Source organism: Gossypium arboreum, chromosome 1 (assembly GCF_025698485.1).
Source record: "Gossypium arboreum isolate Shixiya-1 chromosome 1, ASM2569848v2, whole genome shotgun sequence".
Taxonomy (NCBI): domain Eukaryota; kingdom Viridiplantae; phylum Streptophyta; class Magnoliopsida; order Malvales; family Malvaceae; genus Gossypium; species Gossypium arboreum.
In genome coordinates, this window is record NC_069070.1 from 73241364 (window position 1) to 73267357 (window position 25994).

Sequence of the window (25994 nt, forward strand, 5' to 3'; positions counted from 1 at the left end):
CCTTATAACACTAAATCAATCATCATAAAATGTCATACATGAGCACACACATATTATAGGCATCAAAATAAATTTTTAATTATTTTTATGCCTCGGTTTTGTGGTCCCGAGACCACCTTCCGACTAGGGTCAATTTTGGGCTGTCACACCCGAGCCTAGGGGCAAAATTGTAATTTTGAAAAAGTTAGGGGGCAAAAATGTAATTTTTCCATGATGTGATTTCTGGATTGAAATAAATAGTATGAGTATTAAATGAGCTAAATGTGTTATTATAGATCAAGAAAGACGCGGAATTGATCTCGAACGGGGGAAGGAAAAAGTTTTGGACTAAATTGCAAAATTTCCACATTTTGCACTAAGGTAAGTTTGTATGTAAATATTACAATAATTTCATGTACATTCTTATATTTCAGCCTATTATATAAATATACTAGCTGATGTTAAAATATAAATCGACTATTGGAAGAATGGAAATAAATATAGAGAGAGATCCGGTTGAACATTGGAGAGATCGAATGAAATAGAGGGGCGTAGCTAGGTCACATGTATGATCTTGAGTGCACATCATGTGTACAAGAAAGCTACTGAGACACCCTGTAGTAGCTAGGTCACATGTGTGATACGAGATGTATCCCATGTAGACAAGAGAGCTACGTGAAAGATAAATGTAGCTAGGTCGCATGCGTGATTCCAAGTGAAGGACACCATGTAGACAAGAGAGCTACGTGAAAGATAAATGTAGCTAGGTCGCATGCGTGATTCCAAGTGAAGGACACCATGTAGACAAGAGAGCTACGAGACAAATCGGTTGGGTCGCATGAGTGGTACTAAGTGTTCACCATGTGTACAAGAGAGCCGAACTAAGCGAAGTATGATGGTGGGGTGTGTGTTTGAAACCATTAAATATCGAGGATTGATCCGAATTGTTCAACGGGATGGTTTTGTGGTGATATTGTGGTTTGGACCTACACTTATGGTGAATGAAATGTGGTGAAAATGATTTGTGGTATATACATATATAAGATAAAATGAGGTTAGCATAAAGAATGCGTGAAAGAGTGAAATTAGCATTAAAACTGTTTTTAGATGGTAGCAGTGACGTGATTTTCAAAAATCACCAAAAATAGGAGAAATATAATTAGAGGTTGAATGAGATGTGAAATTAAAGTTTAATGAGTCTACTTTCATATAAAAGAAACAGAGCAAGCAAAGGAATTCTATATTTTGAGATATTTACAATTGTATGTGACTTGCTCAGGATGAATACGTGATCCCCTGTTCCAACTTTGAAAAATCATTAAAAATTTTACAAAGCAAATTAAGAAATATAGTTAACATGCCTAAATTCCTTATTGAGACTAGTTTTAAATGAAACAGACTTCAGGGTTGTTTGAATTGTGTACTGAGAGAAATTCAATTTTTAGTGAACAGAGGTCAGATCAGTCAAGCTGTGTAACAGGGGAAACTTTAACTAATAAACTGTACTAATCGGCTGAACCAAAATTATAGAAAAAATTATCAAAAAGCTTTATGAGTCTAGATTCAGGAAATTTTACGGATTTGAATTTCGAGTTTCGTAACTCGAGTTATGATTTATTTAGTGAATATGACGCAGCAGAGACAGCTTAATCAAAGTGGAATGAATAGTGAAGTTAAAGTAGATATACTTGAATTGTTGTGTAAACATGTTAGATTTTTTTTATTAGTATTTACATACTTACTTACTAAGCTATAAGCTTACTTTGTTTCTCTCTTTTGTCTTATAGTGTTCTTCGGCTTGCTCAGGAGTTAAGGATCGTGAAGATCTACCCGCACTATCATACTTTAGGGTATTTGAACTAAACGTTTTGAATTATGGCATGTATAGTAGGCTTAATTATTTTGTTACGTGTCATATTTGACTAGGTTTAAAATATTAGTTACAGTACTCGACCAGCTAATTTGTACAAGCCATTAAAGTTGGCTAATATTGTTCAAGACATATATTATATGATGCACTATCAAATTGGATGACATATTTATATTTCGGTTATGTTTAATGGTATGTGTTATGTTCTGGTAATACCTTGTATCCTGTTAGGTGTGATAGCAGGTAAGGGTGTTACAACCAAGCTCTTTAATTGGATCCAATCCTAGACATGCCCACAACCATAGCCACACTTTGTTACATCGAGTTTAAATTTGTTTAAGTGGACGTCTTTGATGAATCGATTAATCGTGGTGTTGAGATATTTTGAAAACAAGTATCATTTTGAAAACACGTCCTAAGTCTAGCCCATTTGAATAATTCTTAACCAATTTTTAAAGTTATTAAAATTAAAATAATTCCGGAAAGAAATAAAAGGAAAGTTAAAATTGGCCTTATTACAACCCAAAAATAAATAATAATTAAAGGAAATTAAATGAAAACCAACACTTATTTAAAAGCCCAAAGATGATCACCGTGGCCACTCTGAATCCTCTCCGGCCCAAGTCCCCACATCAAGGCTCACCTGCAAGGTTAAGGAAAGGGGGGGTGAGTTTGGAAACTCAGTGTGTAACAAGCCCCTTTCAGAGCCCAAAACAATAACGCCTGTTAGGTCTAAGCCCAAATCAATCTCAATCATGCCTTTGGGCAGTAGCCCTTTTCATATTTCATATTTCATAATACTGGGCCGAAGCCTTTTCATATTTCATATTATTGGGCCGAAGCCTTTTCATATTTCATATTACTGGGCCGAAGCCTTTACTGTAAACGGTATGGCCCTTAGGCCCATTTCAATGTCACATATAATTTCAATGAAAGAATGCAACCCATTTGGGAGACTACTCAACCCACCATCCGCTACTCTCCACCGTACCAACCAACACACCATGTGGGATTAACTCGACCCACCCCGCCAAACTCTCTCTTGGCGGCATAGTCGCTTTATCATATAACCGGAGGCCTAGCCTCTTTTAATAACTAGGGCAAAAGCCCTTTCAATAAGCAGGGCATAAGCCCTTTGATAATCGGGGCATAAGCCCTTTTGATAAGCGGGGCATAAGCCCTTTTGATAAGCGGGGCATAAGCCCTTTTCACTTCCTCCATCCATATAAAACCCAACCCAATGCGTTATGATTACATCATGTGCATATCATACATATCATGTGCATATCATACATGTCATGTGCATCTCATACATACCATATTTATCAAAATCCCATGTATTAAAATCATACATAAACCCTAGGGGTATAATGGTCATTTTTACCTAGGGGCAAAACGGTCATTTTCATGGTATAAGGGTAATCTCGTAATTTTACCAAAAATTAGGGTTTCCATGTTCATTAACGATTACTAACAATCCATGGGTGCAAACAGTAATTCTGGCCCATTTTTAGCGAAATCGAGTTATTGGGCCTAAAACCCCTAATGGCCCTACTTAGCCGATTTTGTCATCTAGGCCCATTTAGCCTATATTCCATAACGGTTTACCAGTCTTATCATGCCATATAACAGATTTCCGTTTTCTACCAATTTTTACCCAAATGGGCCCGAAAGCCCAATGGGCCCCACTTCGGCCCTTCGAGGCCCAACTTACCAAGAACGCCAAAAATCACATTCTTACCGTTTCCATCGTTCTCGATCACCGTCTCATCGATTTTAACTAACTAGTGAGCGTTCGCTTGCTCACAAGTCCTCGAAATGCCAGAATTTCGGCATTTCGACTTTTCGGCATTTTATCGCTTTAAGCTATGAAAGGGTTCGTTACACATCTGATTTGCGATATTCCTTGACGAGATCTCCTATGCGATTTCTCCTATAATCAATTGTTAAATAGATCAGCTCGCAATAATTGAACCAAATCAAGAACTTTCCAATATTAACACTTACACATTCGGCCACCATCCATAATGGCCTTAGGCACCTTACCTTTGTCGCGATTGATTACTAGGCCTAGCTATTCCGGCGATCCAAGCTACTCCAAATCGACACTACACCTTGCTGCTCCTTCAATAAATAAACCAAAAATATTAAAAGAAGACCCCATAGAGTCTATGCCCATATTCGGCCATCTCCCTAAACTAGAGAGGTTTCGGCTTTTCTTAAACTCCCTAATATTGAATTGATTAAAGCTACGAGCACTTACCAAGGTTCACTTACCCAAACGGTTTCAATCCCGTGTTAACTCCGATTCAACGTAGTCGCACTCTAAAACACTAGCGAACACGTACCACAAGGATCCTACGAATCGGCCACCAAGTCACCCAAGGGTCTTTGTGCTTTTGGCTTTTGGGTCTTTGAAGAAAAAGTGGTTATGAACCAAAAGGGTGTTGACACAAGAGTTGAAAGGCTTTTAAAATAACAAGAATCGGCTAAAAGAAAAAGAACAAGTGTATACCTTTATAAAGTAATCGACTTCCCTTGACTCCTTCGGGATTTGGCTTTTTGATATTCGGTTAGCAATGAAAAGAATGATCGGTTCATCTTTTACTATAAATGAAAGAGAGGAAGAATGAGAGGTAGAGAGTTTGTGGAAGAAATAACGGAAGAGAAAAGAGAGGGATTAGCTTAAGAATAATCGGCAAGAGGAGAAAGAAAAGAGAAGAAGGCTACATACCAAAAAGAAATCGGCACATTAAGACCCTAATGCCGAAATTACTAACCTAATACCCCTCTGCCGAAAATCCCCTCTCAAATCTCCCTTATTCGGCCAACTCTATCTCCATATCACATCCCTAAAATCTCTCCCCTTATCCCTCCTTAATTCATGCATTCGACTTGATCCAACTCTCCTCTTTACAGAATCCACTTAAGTTCCAACACTTACCCTTCCTGCACATAAAAATAAATACTCTTATTTGCCAACACAGGGAATCGAACCCAGGTCTTCCTCTATGCTCCACACGCCACCTTTTTAGGAGCCTAGTGGCATCACCCTTGCCACTTTACTAAGGCTCTTTTTTGTGATACACTTTACCCACAACTTAATATAAGGGCACCTAGCCAGAACCCCTAACTCCTAAGTCCAAAATTTAAAAAAATTCTACCGGGTTTTGGCCAACTCATGGGCCTTCCATAAGCCCATTTACATACCCAAATTATGAATTCCATCATCACATACCAAATTTTAGAAATTTACTTAAAATATCAAGAATCGCGAAAAACCCGAAAATCAGGATGTTACAGATCACTAATCACGAGTATTCCTTAAATCTGCATCAATCTTAATCATTAAGAACTAACCAACAATTGACTTACAATCATCTCAAGTCACTCTTAAAACATCCATGACCATTCGGCCAACCTTAACTAATAAAATAGGAACACATACCCAAACCCCAAAATGCCTAAGGAGCAATTCGGCATAGATCTGAAATCTGAGATTCGATACTAATCCCCTACCAAAACTGATTTAGAAAGAGTGAGGGAGAGAAGAAATCAATACTAGAAAAACTGACTGAAAAAGCAAAGCACTTACACAAGAATCGCCCGAAGTGGAGGGAGTAGTGGCGACATAGAGGGTCTTCAAGAAAAGCGTTTTGGCTTTTGAGATTTGTATGGTGAAAGGGATTATTCGGCATAAATAAGAAGAAAAGAAGAAGGAATCCGCTAAAACCAAAGGTGAATAAAAAGGGAATTTGAGAATAGAAAGAATGGATAATCGGCAAGCAAGGAACGATGAATTCGGCTTCTGAGCACTTAGAGAGAAAAGTGTTTCAGCAACACAAAAAAATGAGGAATTCGGCTAAAGGAAAAGAAGCAATTTCAGCACCTATATATACTATTGTCGAATTTACCTATCCCCTAAATTCCCTATTCAGCTCCACTTCTTTGCACCCCTCATCTCCTAACTCTTCTCCTTGATAACTCCTTAATCCCTTCCTTAAATTTCTCCTCTGATCACTCCTTTCAGAGTTCACATCCAACGCCACTACTGGCCATTTATTTAGCAAAAATAAATCCTTCTTTTAAGCAAGGAGGGATTCGAACCCCAAACCTCCTTGCCATGCATGTTACGCCACCTCTAAGCCCCACATGTGACGCTACTTGCCATTCCAACACAAGGTTCTTTTGTGTCCAGTTTCTCCTTCATTTATTTAGAACCCAAACTACTTGCCATCAAGGTTCTTTTAATTATTAAACTATAATTTCCTTCACCCCAAAGTTTAAACTCTAAACTTAACCAAGGCCTATTATCACATAAATAACACTTGACTAGGAATATTAAGCACACATTTTATCAAAACCATCATAAAAAGATAGTTCGAGATTTTTGGGGTGTTATAATTCTATTTCATTACTACTCAAATATCAACTCATGTTGAAACAGTCCCGAAAAAACAGACAAATTATCATTGCGAGATTCCCTATAGCAGTTGTTGTACAATCTCAAAACTTCTCAGTAACCAATCAATGATTTGAAATTCTAAATCAAAATCCCATTTACATTGAATTCCTTCTAACTTACAAACTCAAAAGTTTTAAACAATTCGAACTATCTTTGCTCTGCCAAGTTTTGATCTCACTTTGCAATATCAAGTATTAACTCAAGGTCTTTTAAAAGTTTAGGCCATTTTTACTATTCCCAAATTCGGATCTTTCTCTAACATTGAACATTTTAAATTCTTGAGTTAATATTTGATATTACAGAGTGAGATCTGAACTTGGCATAGCAAAGATAGTTCGAATTGTTAAAAACTTTTGAGTTTGTAAGTTATAAGGGATTTAACGTAAATGGGTTTCTGATTCAGAATTTCAGATCAATGATTGGTTACTGAGAAGTTCTGAGATTGTACAACAACTGCTATAGGTAATCTCGCGGTGATAATTTATCTGTTCGTTCGGGACTGTTTCAGTATGAGTTGATATCTGAGTAGTAATGAAACAGAATTTTGATGAACTTTGAATCAAGATTATTCTTATCATTGAAAATGATAGAGTGATTTGAATTATTATTAACTGCTTGAAGAAATATCTCTATACGTATGGATATTCTCTTTTGATAAAACAGTTGAGTGATCTATTCCTGTGTTGATAAGTCTACACTTGGTGCCAGTCATCATTGTTTTGGATTGAGATCTATTTAGAAAGAAATTACAGTAATCTGTGAGTATGAGATTGAATTGAAATCGGGAAACGCAATTCAAATTCTCGAAATATTTATTTGACATTGTGTTTAAGAGTTTGAAAGCAATAAAGAAAGACTATTGTATGGTTGCAATTACCAAACTACATTGTTTCAAGATTGAACTTTGTGAGAAGATGATCCATGGAATTAATTTCATCAGAGGAATTGAGCAGAAAATAAAAGTAATTCAATACAGTTACAAGCAGTTTTAGCTTGATATGACGTATAGCAGAAGATAGATCAAAATCTTAATTGTGAGATTAAAGAGATTTGAAATCCAAAGCTATGTAAGATTTTGAAATGTACTGTATGGAAGAAAATCTTTAATCTACTTTCTAGTAAGATTTTCGAGGATGAAAAGCCCTAAGAGGGGAGAGTTGTAACTGCCCGATTTAGACCCTATTCAGAACGGTCGTTTTGAGACCACGAATTTGAGTCAAAAAAAGATTTAAATTTTTTTCAGTGTTTATTAGGTGTGAATTTATGTGTGAAATTTTTGTGATTTAATTTGGTCGTTAGAGTGCCCGATTAAATAAAAGGTCGCGTAAAATGAAAATTTGATGGTTTACTGTGTAAGGACCAAATTGAATGTGTCTTTATAATTTAAAGTATTTATGTTGCAATTATGCCATTGAATAAATGAATGGACGGTAATGGCATGCATTAATAAGTTGTTATATTAAATCATTAAGGTTATATTAGTAAATAAATAATAAAATGTTATTATAATAATATATGTTATAATAACATTAAACAAGCATTTGTATTTTATTTCTTCACCACCGAATGTCAAAATAAAAGAGAAAGAAAAAGGTTTTCTCATGTTCGGCCATTGCTAAGCTCAATCAAGGGGCTAAATTATAAAAAGTGTAAATGTGAGGGATAAAATGATAATTTACCCATTTATGTGTTATTGGACTAAATTGAATGAAATTATATTGAATTAGTTTATTTTGAATACATTTAGAACCAAAGAAATTGGATTTGGATCGAAGGAAAACTAAAATCGTCGATTAATTATCCCGTTCCTATTTCCGTTGTCCGAGGTAAGTTTATAAGCAAATATACATAGTTATTTTTTAAATAAAAATAAGTTACATGTGCTGAATTGATATATTGGAGAATGTATAAATGATAGCCAAATATGTGTACACTTGGGAACTATGTTTACGATTCGATTTGACCAAGATTCGACATTTGAAAAGCCCCGTACGAACCTTAGGAATAGCTAGGATGCATATGTCATGACATAGGATTTCCGATATGTGTTCTCGTGTAAGACCATGTCTAGGACGTTGGCATCGATATGTGATTTTGAGTAAGACCATGTCTGGGACATTGGCATCGTAATTGTGATTAGTGTAAGACCCTGTCTAGGATAGTGGCATTGACATGTGATTACATGTAAGACCACATTTGGGATGTTGGAATTGTACGATATGTGTTATAATCTGAGTATTCTTTTTAATTCCGAATGGTTCAACTGGCAAGGATAAGTTATGAATAAATGTGGAAACAAGTTAAAGTGAACAGGTATGTGACAATTTATTACCTTTTCGGAAATAAGGTAAGTTGATTATTTGATATGTGATACAAGTTATAAATGACGTTAATGGTAGTGATTGTGCATATGAAAATCTATATGTGGATTAATGTATAAGTATGTGATATAAATGTTTGATTTTTGAGCTTATATTCGGCCTAATGTTACATGAGGAATAAATTGAAATGTGAAATTCATATTGATATTAAAGGATTTATGTGCATTCGATTAGTAAGTATTTGAAATGTGAACCTTGAACGTGTTTGATGGGAAGTATATATATTCGGCACAATAAGGTCTATGTGATATTAAACATGTTAATGAATCAATGTGTGTCTGGAAATGTTACAATTTATGTATAGATAAATGTTTGGTAATTAAATTTCATAAGTATGGCTTGGTTATGCCTTAATAAATTATCAATGCCATTGAGATAATATTTGAATTAAGAATTGAGCTATGAATGAAGTGAATGAAACCATATATTTAAGTATATGATTGGTCATATTTGGTTTAACGATATATATATATATATATGTATGATATGGAAATGTGAATTTCATACTTATGCCAAAGTTTATATGTGCATTTGTCTATATGGTAATTGAATGTGAAATTATGACTAAGGAAATGTGAATTGTATAAATGTATTATGATAGTATGTATTCGGACAAGTGAAATTTTTATTGATATTGAGTATGAAAGATGATTTTGGATAAAGAATGAATGCGTGCTTGGACAAAACTTAATTCATGTTTAGTTATATGTGGATATTTGAATTTACAAGTATGGTTTGGTTATGTCTTATTAAATCATTATTGTTATTGAGTTAATATTTGCTTATGACTTACTAAGCTAAGATAGCTTACTCTCTGTGTGTATTTTTACTTCTATTTATAGATTTTAAATACTAGTTGCAGGCTCGGGGATCGTCAGCAAAGTGTATCACACTATCGACTGTTTTCGGTACTTTTAAAAGTTGAATTAGAAACCTATGGCATGTATAGGCTATACTACTTTTCGAATATGGTTGAAGTTGTATATATATGTATAAGCCATGCAAAAATGGCTTATCCATTTTGTTAATCTTGGAATTTATGCTTTGGCTTGATGATTATTTTTGGTTGTGGTTTTGGTTGATTTGGTTTTCGTATATATAGGTATGGTTATGTTTGACATTTTACTCATGAGTTTATTGGTTCAAATATGTCTTGTATTTGGTTTTATTGAGAAATGGGATTTTGTGCATATATGGCTAAAGCATTGGTTTTATAATGATAGGTATAAAATTTGATTCATAGTGTACTTTTATTGAATAGCCGAATATAAAATGACTTAATATGGTCTTGTGATTTGGAAAAATTATAATTCCTGTATGTATTTTAAAGCATATGAATTTAACATGTTTATATTTGGCAATTGTATTTGGGTTTTGACCATTTGAATAGTAAATTTGGATGCTTTGTTGTGTGTTTTCAAATTATGTTAGTTTATTAATAATTATTGCCGTGTAAGAGATATATGTTTAAGACATGACATTTATATATAATGGATGTATTAGCTTATTAAAATTCTTTCATTAAGTAAAGAAATGGATAAGAATTATGTTGGTAAATTAATCATGATTTGGTATTTATATATATATTTACATATAAGTATATGAAGTGATGGTTTGATTTATATATTATTGTATGTGCTTAGTTGAATATGTATTTTTGAATTGGTCTTGAATATGAAGTTTGTTACATTGCAAATACATAGTTGTATTGTTCTTAATGTGATATGAAAATTTTGGATAATGTTTGGAATTAGTTCTATGTAAGAATATATGCTTGTAAAGGGATTTAGTAAGTTAAAGTGGACATTGAAATATGCATTACATATACGGCTAAGGTTTTGTAAAGTGACTAAATGAATAGTACTTTAAGTTATAAGGAATTAAGTTTGTTATTTTCTAAATGGTGCCAAATGGAACTTGCCAAAAAATGAGATGTGTTTGAATATCTTGATTTATTATGTCTTCTATATATGTTTATAGATTGTAGTATTATATTATATTTATGGTATGAACAAATGCAATGTGATAAAATGTTATGTTCGGTGCTTATTGCTTATGAATTATAAATCTAATTATGTGTTTAGAAAGTACCACAATATGATTTGCAAAGAGATTAATTTAGTTTTATTTATATTAATAATTATTGTTTTAAGAGTTTCAATAAAATTATGCACATGATTATTCGGAAGTTATGTTTCGTCTGGTAATACCTCGTAACTCCTTTCCGGTGACGGATACGGGTTAGGGGTGTTACATGAGCTCTCCCTAGTAACATACAATTATGAACACAACTCGATCAGTACTCTTCGAATGACCTTGTCATAAGTGTGTTACCCTCATAGGATATCCTTAATCTCTTCAAGATAAATCTGTTCTCCCATTATGATCCTATTTTATCTCATGATAACCATTACATCTTCCTTCATGAAAAGTAAATTACTATCAAATACTAATTAAGTCATTCATCTCGAAGATGTACAACCTGTGGCCACGTTTACTTTTCATCTACCATGTAATGCCAATGAGAGAGAACCATTTAATCTTATATCAGGCTATTGACCTGCCACAAATTATTGTGGCAATTTAAGTACTTTTCGACACTTAACGAGCTTTTTTTTAAGTCATTTCGTGTTTAATTACTGTATTTGTAGTTTTATTAGTTTAGAGTTAAATTATTGCAAAATAAGAATTTTTATGCAATATTTCAAGTTAGTTGACCTATTGGAACAATATCGATCTTAAGGTACTTTTAACGATTTAATTAAGTGTGCTAGAAACCTATTTTGAGGTCCAAAAGCATCAAGAAAAACATGTAAGTAGCAACACAAGCTTTCGGTGTCGCAACATAGTTGAACGAGCACAAGAATTTATATTTGAAGTTGTTTGTCGCAACACAAACTAGGTTGTGTCGCAAAATAGCTTTGACGAAGGGCTTAAATTAATCAAAGGTGTTTTTGCCTGCACAATCAATATTTAGTGTCGTTAAGGCCTATATTTGACTTAATTAAGTAGCCACATTTTCCTATAAATAGGAGGCTTATGCTCAATTAGAAGGATCATCATTTTAGAGGCCATAAATTATTTTTTAGGAGTAGATTTAGTTTTCATGTAACACCCTATACCCTACCCGGTCGGGCAAGCCCGAATATTAGGACGCCACACCACCATCACACATCATACGTAATACATATTATCTCATTATTAAGAAAACATCTTTCATTTTACCATTTATAGAAATTTTAAGTCATACATATGCTGATCACCATTAAAACATGCTAAACATTCATCAAACAAAGTTAAAACGGGATCTAAACATGCTCTTAAACCATTAAACAAAAATTTCTGAGTTATTCACGTAGGTTTCAATACTGGAATTATGGTATCGATAATTTTCTTTTATGGTATTGATATTGCTTGAAAAACTAGTACCAAAACAACATTTTGTTTCTTGCCTAAAATTAAAACACAATAAAATATCGGTACATTTAAAAAAGTATTAGTTTGATTACCTCGAGTATCGATGCTCGTGATATGATATTGCTAACAAATTATAATTGTACCACTCCTAACCCATATCCTATACTAGAATAGGGTTATAAGGCATTACCGAATAACATATCCTATTCACATAAATTTATACATTCATTATCAATAACCATTCGCAAACATTCACATTGTCCCTTATAAGGTTCTACGAGACCTTAAAACATGCTTAAGAGTGGTTCAGGACTAAACTGATCACATATTAAAATTTCCGAACACTTAAAAAATTTAAATTCATAGGTCAAATGCCTGTGTAAGTAGCCCGTGTGCCTCACACGGCTACCGGACATGCTCGTATCCTAGGCCGTGTGAAAACAGAGCATACATACTGACTTGTACACACGGCCGGAGACACGCCCGTATGCCTTGGCCGTGGGAAAATTGGAGGGGTTATTGACTTGGGTCACACGGCCAACCACACGCCCGTGTGTCTAGCCCGTGTACCCTTCGAATTGGCCACACACGCCCATATGCCAAGGTTGTGTGCCTCACACGGTCATCAAACACGCCCATGTGTCTAAGCCGTGCTCGAGACTGACTTAAATTTGTAGAGCTACCCCAGGGGACACACGGCCGTGTAACATGACCATGTGTCATACACGGCTGAGACACACACCCGTGTCTTTGCTCTTATGGACAAAAATAGGACATTTGTAAAACCAATTTGCCACCATACTCTCAAGTACACAAAGCAACCAAAATAACACATTTCAATACATCTTTAAGAAATCAAAAACATGCCAATTCATATTCATGTCATGCCATCTATCATCAACCAATTCAACTACTCAATTCCACATTCAAAACCTATAGAATTATTATACCAAAATTCATCACATTAATATATTCCATATCACAAAACACATCATTAAACTATATCAACAACTAATGCCAACATACCAAAATAAGCCAACATAGAAGGCATTATATACATCACATACTTATCACTTGACAACATATAAATCAAGCCAAATTCAACTTCATAAACAACACCATTTACAAGCCACATCTCTTGACTAAATTCACAACTCAAAACATTCTCAAAATAACACTAGCCTATACATGCCATATACCATATATACAAACTTCAAAAGTACCAACAAGATGATCCATAGTGTGATGATGGTTCCCGATGATCCCCGGTGTCCGAGCTAGCTTCGATACACTACAAAACAAAGACAAATATCACACAGTAAGCATCATAGCTTAGTAAGTTCGTACCAAATATACTCAATAGTTCATATAATACAAAACATCAATTAATAAACACTTATTAGTTTTTATATCATCATTCAAGTCTAATCCACCACCATTTAACATGTATATACAAATTCATCAAGCTTCATACACATAGTATCAACTACCACATAGGTATCATACATACATGAACTTTCTTGTATTTATTTATTTCATTCTCACCTCTTTGTTCAATAAATTATTTCGTTCAGAAGTCTTTCAATGTTCTAAGAATTCGAACACTTAGTACATCAGTGATTAGTCGAAGCTATAATGATCTCACACACTTAGTGCCATCACATTAAACTGTAGCTATCTTGGTATCGCACACTTAGTGCCTCATATAGCTGAAGTTATTCCAATTCCCACACTAAGTGCTATTTATAGCCGAAGCTATTTTGAAATGCACACTAAGTGCCAAACATAGTCGATTTATTATTGTACGCAATTGTAGTCACATATGTACAATTTATGCATTATTAAAGAATTAAAAAACATAATTGTAACTTCATTTATCACATACGAACTTACCTTGTACTCAGAATGGATGAATTAGATCGATTACTCGATAACCTTCGATTTTCCTCGATCTGAATCTGAATTCTTTCTTTCTTGATCTATATGTATTCAAAATTAACCCATTTAATCACCAATTCATTCAATTTAATCCATAAACACATATTTTGGCAATTTTTCACTTTAGCCCCTAAAGTTACACACTTATTCAATTTAGTCCCTATTTCACAAAAACACAATTTACACAAAATTTAATTTCGCCTAAGCCTAGCCGATTTTGTTAGGGACCCCTAGCAGCCCAAAAATTTCACTTATTTTACAATTTAACCCCTCAATTTACACTTTTCTCAAATTAATCCCTAATTGACATTTTTTATAAAAAATCTCTTTACAAAACATGTATATCAAGCACCAAGCTTTCATAATTCATCATCAAACATCATAAAATACATGAATTCATCAATGGAAAGTTTCAAAATCATCAACACTTTCAAAAATTGAAACATGGGTTAGCTAGAATTCGAAGCAACGATCACAAAAACATAAAAATCATCAAACATCGAGCTCAAAACATACCTCAATCAAGCTAGAGAAGTGTCGAAATTTCAAAGCCCTATTTTTTTTTACTTTCTTCTTTGGTTAATTAATCCATTAAAAGATGATAATGGAACCATATTTGATTTTTTTTTACTTAATTATACATTAATTCCATCATTACCATTTTAACCTTTGTTTAAAACATGATAAATCATTTAATGAATGGCTATTCATGTAAATTTCCATTATACATGGTTTATTCACAACATAAGGACTTCACCATTAATGAATCATAAGAATTAAGCACTTAAACAATTAGAATATCAACTTTGCATTTTATGCGATTTAGTCCTTTTCTCAAATTAATCACTTAAACGATAAAATTAGCATACGAAATTTTCACACATATTAAATCACATACTGTAAATACCAAAAATAATATTAAAAATAATTTTATGACCTCAAATTTGTGGTCCCAAAACTACTTTTCCAACTAGAGTCTAAACTAGGCTGTTACAACAATACTGACTTCCTACACTTTCGAAAATCATGGAGGTATCATTTTTAAAACTCGAATATTGATGCTTTCACTCTAGACAACAAAAATACAACATATTCAAGAAATTAGTCCAATCCAACTTAAGCCCATTCAACATGTAACTTTTATCACATCAAACAATCGTTAAAACAACTATAATAACAGTCCTAAACATCGAAAATATGTCCAAGCAAGAATCAACAAGTCAAAGTCTAAATTCTTGAATCCTAAGAATAAATAAACTAAAAAAAAATCAAAATCATCATGGAAATATTTATGCAAAAACTCTACCACATTGCCTTATTCCCACAATTCCAAAATAATAACTAGTAAAATGCTAAACTACATGGATAAGTTCCTTGGAAAATATTCCACAGCACTCATACCACAATGCTTAACAATCTGTAAATGTTTAAAAAGGAGTGGTTGAGCTTAACAAGCTCAGTGAATGATCCGAGTAACTACCACGCAAACATGTCATCATGCATTTTCAAAACAACCGTATAACATTATTTCAACAACTCAAACTTTAGTGTCATATTACACTTGTTCATGCAATATTTATTAGTTTATTTACATAATAATAACATACTCATTTAGACATATCACATTACATATAAACACATTTATTCACAATTTGGCGCTTGAGCTACGAAAAATAAAAGTGGGCTCTGTCAGCACTAATCAGATACACAGATCTCCAATACACCAAATGACTCATAGAGTCGAACATATCCCAAAAGTGTAGCTTATAGGTAGCTCCCTCCAACACACCAAACACGTACCGATGAATAGAGCTTAGCTCACATTTCCTTATCTCTCCAAATCTGTCTCGAGACTTTATACCCTAAAAACAAAACACATATAGGTGAATATATAACAGCCTAGTTTAGATCCTAGTTAGAACAGTGGTTTCGGGACCATGAATCCAAGTCAAAAAAATATTTTAATATTATATTCTAAGCTTAAAGTATGTGAATTGCTATGTGTGAAATTTTCGTATGAAAATTTCATCGTTTGAGTGTCGATTTGTGAAAAAGGACTTAATCGCGTAAAATGTAAAAGTGGCATTCTATTTGTTAAAGTACTAATTTGCTATGGTTTATTAATTGTTAAGTCCTTAAAATGAAATTAGGCCATTATTAAAGTTAATGGACAGTAATGGCATGCATTATATAGTTTTATAATTAAATTATAAAGGTTAATTTGGTAAAAGATTAATAAATGTTAATAAAATAAAACATAAAGTAAAAATCATACATGTTCATCTTATTTTGGCCAAAAATCAAAGAAAAAGAAAATGTTAGAAGGCTTTAAGGTTAGAAACACTTGGGAGCTTGATTAAGGTATGGATTTTGTTCAGTTTTTGTTAATTTTTACATTTTTGAGATTGTTGCTTTGAATACTAGTAAACCTATGCTTTAATTTTCGGAATTGATGATGAATTTGAGATTTATCATTGTTAATGATGTGATGAAATTGTTGTTTGATAATGAAGAATAAATCTTTGATGCTTGATTTTCATGTTTAATTAAGTGATTTTCGATAAAAATGTGTTTTGAGGACTAAATTGAGAAATTTGTAAATTGCGGGGTCAAAATATTAAATAAATGAAAGAAATAGGTTGCTAGAGACCTAAGGTAAATTCGGCCTAATATGGGATTGATGAGATTTTGTGTATTTTGTGTTATTTTGAAATAGAAAATTGTAAAAATGTGAAATGTTAGGGGCCAAAATGAAAAATTTCCAAATTATATGTTCTTGGATAAAATTTAATGAAATGTTGAATAAGTAAGTTAATTTTGATATTAATTAGATTGAAAAAAGCGGAATTCAGATCTAGATCGAGGGAAAATCAAAGTATCGTATTAGTCGACTTAATTTGTCGTTACTACGAACGAGGTAAGTGTAAGAGTATGCCCAAAGATCAATCATGAGATGGTTGTAATAACATACTTGATTTACCATGTTTATTAATATAAGACGTTGCCATTATTATTTTAGTTTTTTTTTTGTGTATAAATAAACTATTTTATAATAATGTCCTGAGAATAATATGATTATTCTTAAAAGGTCCTTAGTCAAGTATTATTGTTGACTAGGACAACAATAATGCATTAAGACTAACATGTGGTTGATTGATGATAAAGAGTTGTCATTGATATGGAGTGTCAGTGTAACACCCCAAACCCGACCCAGACGTTATGGCCGAATTTGACGTGCCACATTGGAGTTGAAAACCCATGTTCTGTTTTAGTGTTTTAAAAACCATATATTTTGTTGAGTTAACAAAGTGTATGGAAGCTGGGCACCAGGTAGGTATCCGAGACAGAGGAGGTGAGCCATGAAGGCTACTTAAGTACCAAGCTCTTTGATTGGATCCAATCCTAGACATGCCCACAACCATAGCCACACTTTGTTATATCGAGTTTAAGTTTGTTTAAGTGGACGTCTTTGATAAATCGATTAATCGTGGTGTTGTGATATTTTGAAATCAAATATTGTTTTGAAATCACGTCCTAAGTCTAGCCCCTTTTGAATAATTATCAACCAATTTTAAAGTTATTGAAAATAAAATAATCCGAAAAGAAATAAAAGAAAAGTTAAAATGGCCTTATTACAAACCAAAATAAATAATAAAGGAAATTTAATGAAAACCAACGCTTATTTAAAAGTCCAAAGACAATCACCGTGGTCACTCTGAATCCCTCCGCCCAAGTCCCCACATCAAGGCTCACGCAAGGTTAAGGAAAGGGGTGAGTTTGGAAACTCATGTGCAACAAGCCCTTTCAGAGCCCAAAACAATAACAGCCTGTTGGGTCTAAGCCCAAATCCAATCTCAAACATGTACTGGGCCATAGCCCTTTTCATATTTCATATTTCATAACACTGGGCCAAAGCCTTTTCAAATTTCATATTACATAACACTGGGCCGAAGCCTTTTCAAATTTCATATTACTGGGCCAAAGCCTTTACTGTAAACGGTATGGCCCATAGGCCCATTTCAATATCACATATAATGTCAATGAAAGAATGCAACCCATTTGGGGAGACTACTCAACCCACCATCCGCTACTCTCCACCCGTACCAACCAACACACCATGTGGGGATTAACTCGACCCACCCCGCCATAACTCTCCCGGCAAAGATAGTGCTTTATCATATCTTGGAGGCCTAGCCTCTTTTAATAATCGGGCAAAGCCCTTTTTAATAATCAGGGCAAAGCCCTTTTTAATAATGGGGCATAAGCCCTTTAATAATCGGGCATAAGCCCTTTAATAAGCGGGGCATAAGCCCTTTATCATAATCGGGGCATAAGCCCTTTAATAATCGGGGCATAAGCCCTTTTAATAAGCGGGGTATAAGCCCTTTTGATAACGGGGCATAAGCCCTTTTTATAATCGGGGCATAAGCCCTTTTGATAAGCAGGGCATAAGCCCTTTTCACTTCCTCCATTCATATAAAAACCCAACCCAATGCATTTATGAACATCTCGTGTGCATATCATACATATCATGTGCATATCATACATGTCATGTGCATATCATACATATCATGTTTATCAAAATCCCATGCATTAAGTTCATATATAAACCCTAGGGGTATAATGGTTATTTTTACCTAGGGGCAAAACAGTCATTTTCATATTATAAGGGCAATCTTGTAATTTTACCAAAATTAGGGTTTCCATGTTCATTATGATTACAAACAATTCATGGGTGCATCAGTGATTACGCCCACTTTTAGCTAAAACGAGTTATTGGGCCAAAAAACCCCTAATGGGCCCTACTTAGCCGATTTTGTCATCTAGGCCCATTTAGCCTATATCCATAACAAGATAATAGTCTTATCATGCAATTTAACAGATTTCCCATTTTCTACCAAATTTTCCCAAATGGGCCGAAAGCCTATTGGGCCCTAATTGACCCTCGAGGCCCAACCTACCGTGAACGCCGAAATCACGTCCCATCGTTTCCATTGCTCCCAATCATCATCTCATCGATTCTAACTAACTAGTGAGCGTTCGCTTGCTCACAAGTCCTCGAAATGCCGAATTTGGCATTTGACTTTTCGCATTTTATCGCTTTAAGCTATGAAAAGGGTTCGTTACACACCGATTTGCAATATTCCTTGACGAGATCTCCTATGCGATTTCTCCTATAATCAACCACTTATAGATTAGACCATGTTAATATTAAACCAAATCGAAAACTACCTATTATCATCACTTACACATTCGCCACCATCCACAATGGCCCTTGGGTTCATACCTTTGCGAAGTTGATGACTAGATTTAGTCACTCCGATGATCCAAGCTTTTCACACACTCCTCGATCGGTAGCCTTTAATCCTCACTAGTACCAACAAACCAAATAACACCAAAAACCCTTTTAGCCTTAGTCGACGAGAGGGTTTTCGGTTTTCTTAAACCACAAGATACAAATGGAAAGAAGGTTGAATACTTACCAAGAGATCTACTCATTGAAGAACGTTCCAAATACCTTCCTACCCTATATCCATTGTGAATCCAACTTAAACGTGCGTGAAAATAGATCTAAATATTAATTCCGAATCACTAAAATATGAAGCTTTGACTTTTAAAGAAATATTAATCTAAGCTATTTAGAGGGTTAGTACACACTGTTATGGGTTGAAGTTGAAACGTTTCCAAAATCAATCGCCACGATAACCACCACATCACTCAAACTTAACTAATCCAATATCAATATATGTAAATCCTAAGCACATCGGTCATCTGAAACATAAGGGCATATTCGTCATTTTACCATACGAGGGTATTACGGTCACTTTACCTTACTGAGGGCTTTACGGTCACTTTACCCTCTGAGGGCTTTACGGTCTTTTTACCTAATGGGGTATTTTAGTCATTTCATCCTACAAGGGTGTTTTGGTAAATCTACAAACCAAGGGTATTTCGGTAATTTTGTAAACCAATGGTATTTCTATAACTTTTAGAAAGTCAAGGGTATTTCAGTAACTTTGTAAATCGGGGTATTTTGGTAATTTTACAAATTGAGGTATTTCGGTAATTTCACAAACCGGTGGTATTTTGGTAATTTTACAAACTAGGGTATTTTGGTAATTTTACAAATTGAGGGTATTTACGTAATTTTGTAAATCGAGGTAAAATAGTAATTACGTAAATCAAGGGTAAAATAGTAATTCTATAAATCGGCGGTAAAACGATAATTTTGTAAATCGAGGTAAAACAAGAATTACGTAAATCAAGGGTAAAAGCGGTAATTTTATAAATCGAGGGTAAAATAGTAATTACGTAAATCGAGGGTAAAAGCGGTAATTTTGTAAATCGAGGTAAAAGCGGTAATTATGTAAATCGAGGTAAAACGATAATTACGTAAATCGGGTACTTTGGTAATTTTACAAGTCGAAGGTATTTCATAATTTTACAAATCGAGGGTATTTCAGTATTTTTACAAACTAAGGGTATTTCGGTAATTTTAGTAAACTAAAGTATTCTAAACATGGATAACAATACTAATGGCTCTAAAGCCCATTCTCTACCCAAATGGGTCCACACGCTCGTGTGGCCCTTTTAGCCCAAACCTAGCCATAGATATGCGATTCACCTAGCCTAATCCAATATTTACTACACAATCAAACAACTTATCCAATTGGGCCAGAGGCCCATTGGGCCCATATGGCCCCTTTCGCCCATCATGGCCAAGTAGCCATCCTACTGACTAGAGTAGTAAGAAATACACACGATAGGAGACCTGGAGTTAATCCACGCCCGAGCACTCTTAGCCGACGCCCAACCCAAACGAGCACGCCATACAATGAAAGGGATCGACCAAGAAAGGTACATTTACTCTCTTCATGGTTCCCTCTATTTAAAGCCAGCTTCACAACCACTCTTATATTAGCTTCCTGATGTGGGATCCCTCCAACATTAGAGTTTAAATTCAACACCAACTCTTGCCGCCCCTTGTTAGCAAAATAAATGCTCTTTGCTTGCCATGGGATTCGAACCCATGCCTCCCCTTAAATGCTCCACACGCTACTTGCCACTAAGCCACAAGGCTTTTTGTGTCATTTATTTATTTAACACAATAATTTCAAAACCCTCATCCAAGCATCCAGGTTTTTTTTTCACTTAATACCAAAATTTTTTGCTAAAGCCCAAGTTTGAACCCAAGATTTCTAACACTTCTCGGGCCATTAACCACCAGCGGACATTTAATTGTGTCATTTCATTACACAATTAAATACCTCTATATCACCTCCTTACGGACCCACACTCAAGGCCCAATACTTCTAGGCCCAAATTCGGGGTGTGTGACACCCCTAATGTGGCCCTAGTCGGAGAGTGGTTTCGGGACCACGAAACCGAGTCACAAGAATAATTAGGTGTTATATTCCGTGCTTATTGTATGTGGAATTTGTATGCGTAATTATTTCGTGTCTCGATTTTTATTAATTAGGTGCAAATTTATAAGAAAGGACCCATGTGCTAGGACTTGAAATGTGATAGGTGTATTTTTAAGTGGCCTAATAATGCATGAAGTGAAATAAATGGAGTTGCATGTCAATTATCCCATTTCCTAAGGTGGATGGCCGGCCATGACAAATTATGGGCAAGGGGAAACATGTTCCCAACATGTTTTACTAATGGATGATGTTAGAAATAATAAAATAAGAGTATGGAAAAAAAAATTAATGTTAGTAGGATGAGAAACAAAAAAAAAAAAGTGTTCATCTTTCTCCATAGCCTTGGCCGAATATCCTAAAGAAAGAAAAGTAAAAAATTTGTTCATCTATTTTCACTTCTTGGCCGAAAATACTAAGGAAAAAGGGGGAGGATTTTTGCTTCATGCTTGGGTTGGAAGAGATCTAGAAGGAGATTTGGCTAAGTTTGCATCAAGATTAAGGTATGTATGAGGTTGTGTTAGGAGTTTCATGCATGTTTTGGTTGCTAACTTGATGTGCATGTTAGCCATGGCTCAAATCTTTGTTAAGCCATGGAAATGGTATTTGGCCAAAGTTGTTATGGTGATAAAGCCATTGCATGCTAAGTGTGAAGCTTGATGATGATGCATGCAATGATGGATTGTCTACTCTTGAGTAAGATTTTGAGCTTTCTTTTGTTTATCATGATTGAAGTTGAAAAGGAGCATGATTGTCATATTCGCCATGATGCATTCATGAGCATGGTTCATGCTTCTTGCATGTTAGTTAAAATTTGTGTTTTGGATGGCTATGGACACCTTGAAATTGGCCATGCTCATATATGTATATATATGTTTGCACATGATGTTTTGGTTATGAAGGAAGTGATGAATAAGTTTGTTTAAAGAAGAAGATGTTGAAGAATAATTGTGAAATTGCAAGCACAATTCGCCTAGCACACATATAAGTGCTTGATGCTATATTATAAGTTTTGAGCCACAATATGCAAAGCATTAACTAGTAAAATGCATGCTATTTTGTGAGGTATTAAGTGCATAATTGGCCTCAACATGTACATGAATATTCGCCTTGGGTAGCCTATTGAAGGCCTTAGCATTTCCTTGATGCTCGAATAAATTGTATTGAATTGTTTGATGTAGTATAAAATGTGCATGACTATTGTGTATTCAAGCTAAAGGGTGGCGGATGACCATTTAAACTCCTTGTCATATTCGGCCATAAGCTAGCACAATGAGGTTTTAATAAATTGAATTTGTTTGAATTAGCTCAAGAGCTTAGAGGGCCACAATTGGACAAGGGGAAGGAGAAAGTGATCGAATAGCCGAAAAAGCCGTTCGACAACATCCGAGGTAAGTCCTCAAGAAGTGACCCTACTTGAATTATGTGAAATAAAGTATGGATGTGTATTGATTATTGATTATGTGTGTATGAGTATTTGAATTCTACCGGGCTAAGTCCCAAGGCGAATATGCTTGTGATTATATTTGTGTTTGAGCCTTAGTAACGAAAATGAAATATGTATGTCCAATGATTATTGATGTATGTGTACATGAGAAATTGAATGATATCCGGGCTAAGCCCGAAGACAATTATGCTGGAAATTATATCCGGGTTAAGACCCGAAGGCAATTGTGCAAGTGGCTATATCCGGGCTAAGACCCGAAGGCATTCGTATGAAGTCATTCTATCCGGGCTAAGACCAAGGCATTTGTGCACATGGTTATATCCGGTTATATTCGAAGAATCTTGGGCTGGAGGTGAGTGTTGGTTGCTGTAATAAATTCAATTAGTACACCCGAAAAGCCCAAAGAATAAGGTACGTTTATATGTGCATTGGAAAGTCGACACATTTGAGCAACATTCGCTCAATCGACTAATGAATTTCAGTTATTGACTTGATTGATACTTTGTGAAAGTATATAATGATGAAGTGTGAAGTAAGAATGTGTATTAATGAAATGATGCATTTGGCTATGTGAATGTATTGCTGTAATTAGAGTTGATTATATTCCTTGAGACTTACTAAGCATAAAAATGCTTACCCGTTACTTTGGCTCTCTGTTTTATAGATTTCGCTCGATAGCAATCGGATTCGGGATCAATAAAGTCAAGTCATCCACACTATCAACGCCTCTATTTTGGTATAAATTTTGTTTGAACTTTGAAATGGCATGTATAGGACTACCCTGTTAGTTTAAAAATGTGGTGATGTATATGTATACGGCCATGCGAAAATGGCTCGTAAAAAGGAAGCATGAACTTAGACTATTTGTGGTTTGTATGTATATATTTGGTGTCATGATGTGGCTATGGATTGGAAATGGGAATGTTGGTCACTTGATCAGCCATTGGCATGGTTAAAATGATCATATATGAACCTATGTATGGCAAGACTAGTTGGTTCATGGAGACTACCAAATAGGTAAGACCTACCTTAAAAAAAGATGCTGCCAGCTGCAGTGATGTGAATGTGAAAAATCACCAAAATTCGTAGGAATGGTATTAAATAGTGAATAAGCTATGTAAATGAACCTTGATGAGTCTATTTTCATATGGAAGAAACGAAATGGTCATAGGAGTTACATGTTAAGAGATATTGAAGCTATTGTGAAACAGGGCCAGAACGGTTTCTGGGTCCCCTGTCGCAAATTTAAAAATTTACTATAAATTATCCAGAATGAATTAGGAGACGTACCTTATATGTACAGATTCCATTTTGAGTCTAGTTTCATTAGAAGCAAATGGCACCAGCATTAAAGCCCTGTACAGAGAGATATTCAATTTATACCGCGCAAAGGTCAGAGCAGTCGATCCCTGTAACATGGGTGACTTTAACTAATAAACTGTACCAATTTGCCCGACCAAAAATTCTAGAAATAAATCCATGGATGGATATATGAGTCTAAATTCAGGGAAAATTTACGAAACCAGTTTCCGAGTTTTGAAACTCGAGATATGATTTTTAAGGCGAAGGTGATGCAGTCTTCCAGCCTGACTGGAAATGTCAAATTGGTGGGCAAAACATGTGATCTTGGCTTGTTAACCCCTCGTGTCCGACACGGCGATGGTCTCGGGTTCGGGTGTTACAATTTTATTGGTATCGAGCCACGGTTTAGTCGATTCTAGGACTACCGTGATGTGTTTGGGGTCTAGCTATACATGCCATTAAATGATGAATCGATAGTGTGGTGATTTCGACAATTTGACTTTGTGTTTGTTATAGCAATGGATCCCGATCCCAACCGAGCGATAGCTGATGATGTGGAGAGTGTGGCGCTGCTCCGCGCAAGGGACAGCACCGGCGGACTCTCAACCTATGGCCAACAATCCCAATGACGAGGCTAGGCAAGCCTTTTATAGTGTGATGAGCGAATGGTTTAATCAATACATTCGAACTAACACTACTGTTCCACAACCTCCATTCCCGAAAAATGCAACCCCGCACCTACAATACCTCCGGTGATCTGACCAAATAAGGTCAAGTAAGGCCCAATCGATAGGATTTGAAAACATGGGGCCACTGAATTTAAGGCTACGGATGATGATGATGCCGAAGCGAGCTGAATTTTGGTTGGATAACACTATCCGGTGCTCGATGAGCTATCCTGTACACCGATGAGTGCTTAAAGTGTACCATCTCCTTGCTACGTGAGTCCGCCTACTATTGGTGGAGTACTCGACTTGTGGTGCCTAGAGAGCAAGTGACTTGGGAATTCTTTCAAACCGAGTTCAAAAAAGTATATCGATCGAGATTCATCGACCAAAAGCGGAGGAATTTCTTGATCTTAAGCAAGGTTCTATGTCCGTTATCGACTACGAGCGAAAGTTTGTGAGGCTTAGCAGACGCACGAGAATGCATTTCGTCCGAAGCTATTATGTGTAAACGCCGAGGATGGGCTGAATGATGATATAAGGATGTTTGTTGGCATTCTCGAGATACGAGAGTTCGTAGTACTTGTTGAGCGAGCTTGTAAAGTAGAAGAGCTTAGAAAGGAGAAACAAAAAGTGATGTGGGAACCGGAGAATTCGAAGAGGTCCTCGGAAAGTCTCTTCAACAAGCATCGAAGAGATTTCGAGATGATGCGAGCCGGTCTAGAGGTGTTTGGGCTTTTCTAGACGAGGACGCGATCGACCCCTGTGACCACACGAGTCACTTCGATCGCCGATGGTGGAAATGATCACGAGAGAGGCGGAGTGTCCACATTGTGGCAAATGGCATTCGGGAGCTGTTGGTTTCGTGATCGCTCCTGCTATAAGTGTGGATCGGCCGACCACTTTATGAAGGATTGCCCGAGGATGCTTGAGCGGAATGTGAGTCGAGTGGAAACCGGGTGCTACCCTTTGCTCGAGGTAGGCCACCTAGAAATATGGGCAATGTCGATTGGCGGTCGGAGAGGATCTAGAGATGCTACCATCGGATCCGAGGCTCGTGCTCTGCAAGGACTTATGCCATACTGCTGCGCGTGAGGATCTTGCCT

General features: G+C 35.4%; 1 long non-coding RNA gene across 1 annotated transcript; it reads left to right on the top strand.

Annotated features, from left to right (window-relative positions):
• Nucleotides 1–254: 254 nt before the first annotated feature.
• Nucleotides 255–2023, top strand: LOC128280785 (uncharacterized). Its single transcript, XR_008270946.1, has 2 exons — nt 255–360; nt 1767–2023. It is a non-coding gene; the product is annotated as an uncharacterized LOC128280785 (long non-coding RNA).
• The last annotated feature ends 23971 nt before the right edge of the window (nt 2024–25994 follow it).